Below are 6624 nucleotides of genomic sequence, written 5' to 3'. Positions count from 1 at the left end.
AACGGTGGTAAGTTGTGAAAGCGTGTATGAAGAAGTATACCCCTGCAGGGTTAACATCATCTATTCGAATAGCTGCGTCTGCGGTAAAGGACTACTTGGTTGCCTATACAGTTCATAGACAAGTTAATGGATACTACTAAAAGACTCAAGATAAGTGTGAGTACCGAGGATGGCCTTCTCGTAGGATGACGAGAGAGGATCCCCGGTGGAGTATTGTGTTGGTGAGTAGTGGACTCGTGTGCGAAATCTATTTTACTAGTGGAGTTCCATAGGATAGCTTAGCCAAGAGTCAAAGTTGGCTTGCTGCAATAACCCCACCACCTTCTTGAGAATGAGCATGTATAGTAGGTTCTGTTGTAAGACTTGCTGAGTACCTTTGTACTCATGTTTGCTTAATTACTGTTTTCAGATGACAACACCGCCCCCTCCGATGGGTTCTAAGTAGACCTTGACGTCGACGAGTGACTAGCCACCCAGGTGGTGATCCTGGCCATGGAGGGCCCTATGTAGATAGACAGGCTTCGAGAAGCCTTCTTTCTTTCTAGTGTCTGTACTCAGACTAGTTGCTTCCGCTTGTGCTTGTATGATTGTATGACTTGAGTGTCGGGTCATGTGACCCCTATCTGTATGAACATGTTATGTATGGCTCTCTGGAGCCTTTAAATAAAGTACTTGAGTTGTAGAGTTTTGTTGTGATGCCATGTTGTATGTACTCATGTTGGGCATATTGTGTGTATGATTGAAATGCTTGGTATGAGTGGGATCCGACAATCTAGTTGTTTATCCTTGGCAGCCTTTCTTATGGGGAAATGTAGTCTAGTGTTCCTCGAGCCATAGTAGTCCGCTACAGCCTGGTTCACCGGAGTCCTGCTAGCCCAGCACTACTGCTCAGGACACTTGACTGGCCGGCATGTGTTTCACGTCGTTCCTATGTCTGTCCCTTCGGGGAAATGTCACGCGGTGACATCTGGAGTCCTGCCTAGCCTGCTATAGCCCGGGTTCACCGGAGTCCTGTTAGGCCAGTGCTACAGCCCGGAATCACTCGCTGATGACCGACATGCTCGATGTGATTCATGTATGCCTGTCTCCATAGGTCTGTGCCGCTTTGGGTTCATGACTAGCCATGTCAGCCCGGGTTCTCTCTCATATGGATGCTAGCGACACTATCATATACGTGAGCCAAAAAGGCGCAAACGCTACCGGGCCATGGTAAGGTGACACCCGTGGGATACTGTGCGTGAGGCCACAAAGTGATATGAGGTGTTACCGGCTAGATCGATGTGACTTGGAATCGGGGTCCTGATAGAGTGCTTGAAAGTTGTGAAACACTTGGAACACATCGGATCGTTTCTTAAGAAGATAAATCCACGTGTATTTGCTATAGTCATCAATAAAACTAACATAGTATGAATGTCTACCAATAGAGGTGGGGGAAGGACCCCAAACATCAGAAAATATAAGTTGCAATGGCTTGGTAGAAACACTAGTGGATATAGGATAAGGTAACTGATGACTTTTAGCACGCTGACATGAATCACAAATTGTTTCACACCTACGCTAACCAACATATGGGAGCTTATTTTTCCTAAGCACTCGTTCTACTAAAGAAAAAGAAGCATGTCCTAATCGATCGTGCCACCGAGTTGACGAAATTTTGGTGACACCATATGCTTGTTTATTGAACCTTCTAATCTCCAGAATCAACGAGTAAAGCCCTCAAACACATCTACCTCGAAATAGGATTTTCTTCGTGACCTGGTCCTTGATCAAAAAGAAGAAGGGGTGAAATTCAAGAAAGACATGATTATCAAGAGCAATATGATGAACAGAGAGAAGGCTTTTCGAGGCACTAGGAACATGCAAGATTTTTCTTAGATGAATTTTGCGAGTGGGGGTTTTAATAACTGAATGACCAACGTGACAAATCCTCATACCTTCTCCATTTGCACCAGTATGGATTTGGTCCTGGCCCCTGTACTTCTCGCGCATGGTTACCTTTTCCAGCTCACCGGTGATGTGGTTAGTGGCACCACTATCCACATATCAGTTTGTGTGGATGCCGTAGGAACCATCTGCTGCGGCAACAACTTTCTCATCTTGAGAGGACTCACCATCTTCATCAAAGCGATACCAACAGTCCCGCGCCGTGTGCCCCAGCTTGCCACAAATTTGGCAGCGCACAGCGTCAGGCCGTGGTTTGGAGGTGGAGTTGCGGCGGCCCCTGGTGTTGGTGTTGAAGGGGCGGCCGCCGTCGTTGCGAGATGAGTTGTTGCTGCCGCTGTTTCCACCTTGCTGCCTGCCCTTGGCGCGCGCTGGTCCCCGATAGCGAGAGGATCCACCACCGCGGCCACGAACAACAGTGTTTGCAGAGGACTTGAATCCCCCGCCTGAGTTGGTGTTGTGGAAGAGGGCAACCCTCTGATCGAAATTACTCATCTGGGCAAAGAGATCATCAAGGGTTACCGGTTCAGAAGCAGGGCGCGCGTCGAGAGCAGACACGAGCGGCTGGTAGTCCATGTCGAGGCCGCCGGTGATGTAGGAGATCAGCTCATCATCATCCAGGGGCTTTCCAGCTGCAGCGAGCTCATCTGCGAGCGAGCGCATGTGGGCGAAGTAGGCCGCCACCGTCTGGGTTCCCTTCTGCATGTTGGAGAGGGCGATCCGGATGTTGTTGATCCGTGATCGGGACTGCGACGAAAACATGTTCGCCAGAGCAGCCCAGAGCTCGTGCGGCGTGGTGATGGACGTAACCTGCACGAGAACTTCCTTGGAGAGGTTATTCAACAGATATCCAAGTACCTCCTGACCTTCTTTAACCCAACTCTTATGGAGGGGATTAGGCGCAGAGTGTTCTTTCCCGTCTTTGTCTGTGGTGACCAGGACCTTGACGGGCTCCGCCGCGGATCCATCGACATAGTCGAAGACCCCAACACCTCTCAGCTGCGGCGTCACCTGGGTGCGCCACAATATGTAGTTGGTGCGAGTAAGCTTCTCGGTGACCTAACCACTTAGGCCGGCAGGGGAAGCACCGGAGGAGGACGACATGGCAGGAGCGAAGGCGGAAGGCGTGCTGGCTAGATGAGATAGGAAGAGGAAGCTCTGATACCATGTAAACTTTCTATGAAGTGTCGTGCCTGTTGAGGCCGAGCCTGCGTGTTTATATAGAGCAGGGGCTAAACCCTGATTGCGTACAAAGGGAGTTCGGTACAGGAGGTTTACATCTTGGAAGAGAAGAAAGAATCAGGAGATAACAATGCTTAAACCGATTTCTATCTATCTCTACTTGAGCTAACCCCTTGCTGAAGTTATATGGCACATGTCAACACATATGACGTGACAATATGTTGTTTAACACCCACTACTGATTGTACGGCCAACACTAACCCATTCAACTACATGACGCACATTCTCCCGGCCACAAATGCATAAGAAACAGCTTCATGCACCACACCATTAATCGTCCCTAATTATCTCAGCCTCCATTACTCCGCAATTGTGAGAAAAGTTCGTATAAAAACCCCTCTGGACCAACATTGTAATCCAACAAGCACGCCTGTTTACATTCTCATCTAGGAAACGACCTCTACCTTGCTAGCTGCAGATTTCATATTTTCATCCACCCTTAATTTTTCCTATCATCAAGCTCATGCTTTTCAATTTCTCGTGTTGCTCTCGGGATTGAAATGTGCTCGACTTTTTGCTTCATAGGTCGCTCAGATTGGATTCATTGCTTTGTCTTTATCCTGCTGCTCGTGTTGGTACGCAACTACTTATCTCTGAATTTAATTATCTAGACTCGATTAGCGAATGCACGTACCTTCTATTTGTTTATGTGCATATTACATACCAATATACCATACAAATTCCTTCCCTTGGACTATTCATATCGATACCTCTAGATACAACCCATATGCTTATGTTTGCTGAATTCTTTTTGTATGTGTTAAGCCAATAATTTTTTTGTATGTGTTAAGCCAGTATTTTTTTTGCATTGTTTACCTCTGCTTTGAAGGTTCTTGAAGCTACTGACCCCGAAAGAGTGATAATACTATGATATTTTGAGAGGTCATTTTTTCTCTCTCAAATGATTTCATGTTTGAAAGACATCAATTCTCTGAATTCCAACACGTTGGCCTGGACCAAGGATTTTACCTTCACATGTGAAATCTTCTAGAGTACTTGTATTCTCAGTTAATCTATCAACAACATAAGCAAATAAGAGAGTGGATGCCAATATATTACTCTTTCCATTAGTATACGGTGGTACCTTTTATTATAAGATGTCTGTCAAATTTATATAATTTTTTGGATTTGCTTAATATGTGGCATGTACCTAGGACCATTCACCCAATGTGGTATGAGAACCTTCCTTTTCCAATTGTTTCTTAGGATTGATATCAAGGTAAACTCTTTTTCAGAAATAGTATGTTCGAGGAAGTTTATTCAAGAAAGCTGGGAATATATTCGTCTCACTCCTCATGCTATATTACTATGGGAACCCGTCTATCATATAGCTATTAATCTATATCATCACAAATCTGCCATGAGGATGGTCTATTCTAATCATTTATATGAAGAGTGTGTTCCTATAAACAATATCAAGAGGTTCACACGGAGATATTAGCACATTGCTCCAATGTATCTCCAGCTGCATTTGATGAGATTCTCAATGGCATACTACATTACATGATAACCTTTTCTGGTATACTACATTACATGATAACCTTTTCTGATATAAATGTGAAGAATTACAAGGACACTGATCAACATCGATGAAAAATTAACGCTGCAGCTCACATCCTGTAATTCTTTCTATAGTATCTGGTTGGGAACTCTCTATGCTTTTTGTGCTCAATGTGCATTAACTAAAACGGATAAATTAAATTATTCTTATTTTGTACTTTGTCCCATGTATAAACAAAAGAACTATTTGAGATCTTGGTGTTAATATAATATTGAGATGCGGGAGGTGCTCTCCATGCGCTCTTTGCTCCGTAGTATGAAAAGTCAACAACAGTTCATGTTCTATGCAAGTTCTGCTACACGTCCATATAGGCTATTCCCTAATTGTAGTTTCGTATGCCAAACATTTTATTTTATTTATTCATGCCGGAGTTCAAGAATCATGTAATTTCTTTTCCCATTTAATTATGAATTAGATCATGATTTATACATGTGCATTGGGCCGGGAGAGCGGGAGCGTCCTGAGTTTGTCTGAATTTTTGGCACAAAGTGCACCGAGTGATGTTCGCTTCCCCAACAACAAACAATTAATGATTAAGGGTGACATCTTGAATTTCTTGGCCGAAGTTGTTACCCAATAAATGACTACCAAGGTATGAATGATATGAACATTTATCATTAGTTAATCTTAATACGAACAACACTCTTTTGCAATATATCGGCAGGCCAACGCATTACAGATGCTTTTATCAACCAGATTATCCTATTTTTTAAACTTTTCACATCATTCTATCAAAGATTCAAGTAAACATATTTTTATATATTTGCTTTAGTGATTTCACAAATTACTTACTCCACAAATCCTCCTTTAAAGCAATACTATAAATTCCCGCAGCAACGCGCGGGGAATCATCTAGTGTTTAGAGATAGAGGTGTCGATAAAATAAAATACGGACATGAGAGCATCATGGTCATTCTTAAAACATCAACATATATATTGCTTGCAACGATGACAACTTACTTGAAGGATCTTACTCAATCCATAGGTAGATATGATGGACTCTTATGGCAAACTAACAAACTATAATCCCAGTCATTGAAGCAATTGCAATTTATCATAACATAGGAAAGACTCAATATAAGAGCTTCTCAGCAAGTCCACATATTCAACCATCATTTAGTATTTCACAATTGCTAACACTCACGCGATATTTATGGTTATGAAGTTTTAATCGGACACAGAGAAAGATAGGGGCTTATAGTTTTGCCTTCCAACCTTTTACCTCAAGGGTAATGTCAACAATAATAGTTCATGAAAACTCACATCCAATTAGCTATATATACCTGGATCTTTCCAACACATTGTGCTTGCCAAAGGATAAAATGTAAAAAGGAAAGGTGAAGATCACCGTGACTCTTGCATGAAGTATAAGACAAGAATAAAAGATAGGCCCTTCGCAGAGGGAAGCAGAGGTTGTCATGTGCTTTTATGGTTGGATGCACAAAATCTTAACCGAAAGAACGTCACTTTATATTGCCACTTGTGATATGGACCTTTATTATGCAGTCCGTCGCTTTTATTTCTTCCACATCACAAGATCGTATAAAGCTTATTTTCTCCACACTAATAAATCATACATATTTAGAGATCAATTTTTATTGCTTGCAACGATGACAACTTACTTGAAGGATCTTACTCAATCCATAGGTAGATATGGTGGACTCTTATGGCAAAACTGGGTTTAAGGATATTTAAAAGCACAAGTAGTATCTCTACTTGGTGCAAAGAATTTGGCTAGCATGAGAGGGAAAGGCAAGCTCAACATGTTGGATGATCCATGACAATATAATTTATCTCAGATGTAAGAAAACATAACCCATTACGCTGTCTTCCTTGTCCAACATCAACTCTTTAGCATGTCATATTTTAATGAGTGCTCA

General features: G+C 42.7%; 1 pseudogene; it reads right to left on the bottom strand.

The window, feature by feature from the left end:
* Window positions 1-2420: 2420 nt before the first annotated feature.
* LOC123155170 (uncharacterized) lies at window positions 2421-2565 on the bottom strand (annotated as a pseudogene).
* Window positions 2566-6624: the final 4059 nt, after the last annotated feature.

This window comes from Triticum aestivum, chromosome 7A, assembly GCF_018294505.1.
Source record: "Triticum aestivum cultivar Chinese Spring chromosome 7A, IWGSC CS RefSeq v2.1, whole genome shotgun sequence".
NCBI classification, from domain to species: Eukaryota; Viridiplantae; Streptophyta; class Magnoliopsida; order Poales; family Poaceae; genus Triticum; species Triticum aestivum.
This window is presented reverse-complemented; position numbering and strand designations above follow the sequence as displayed.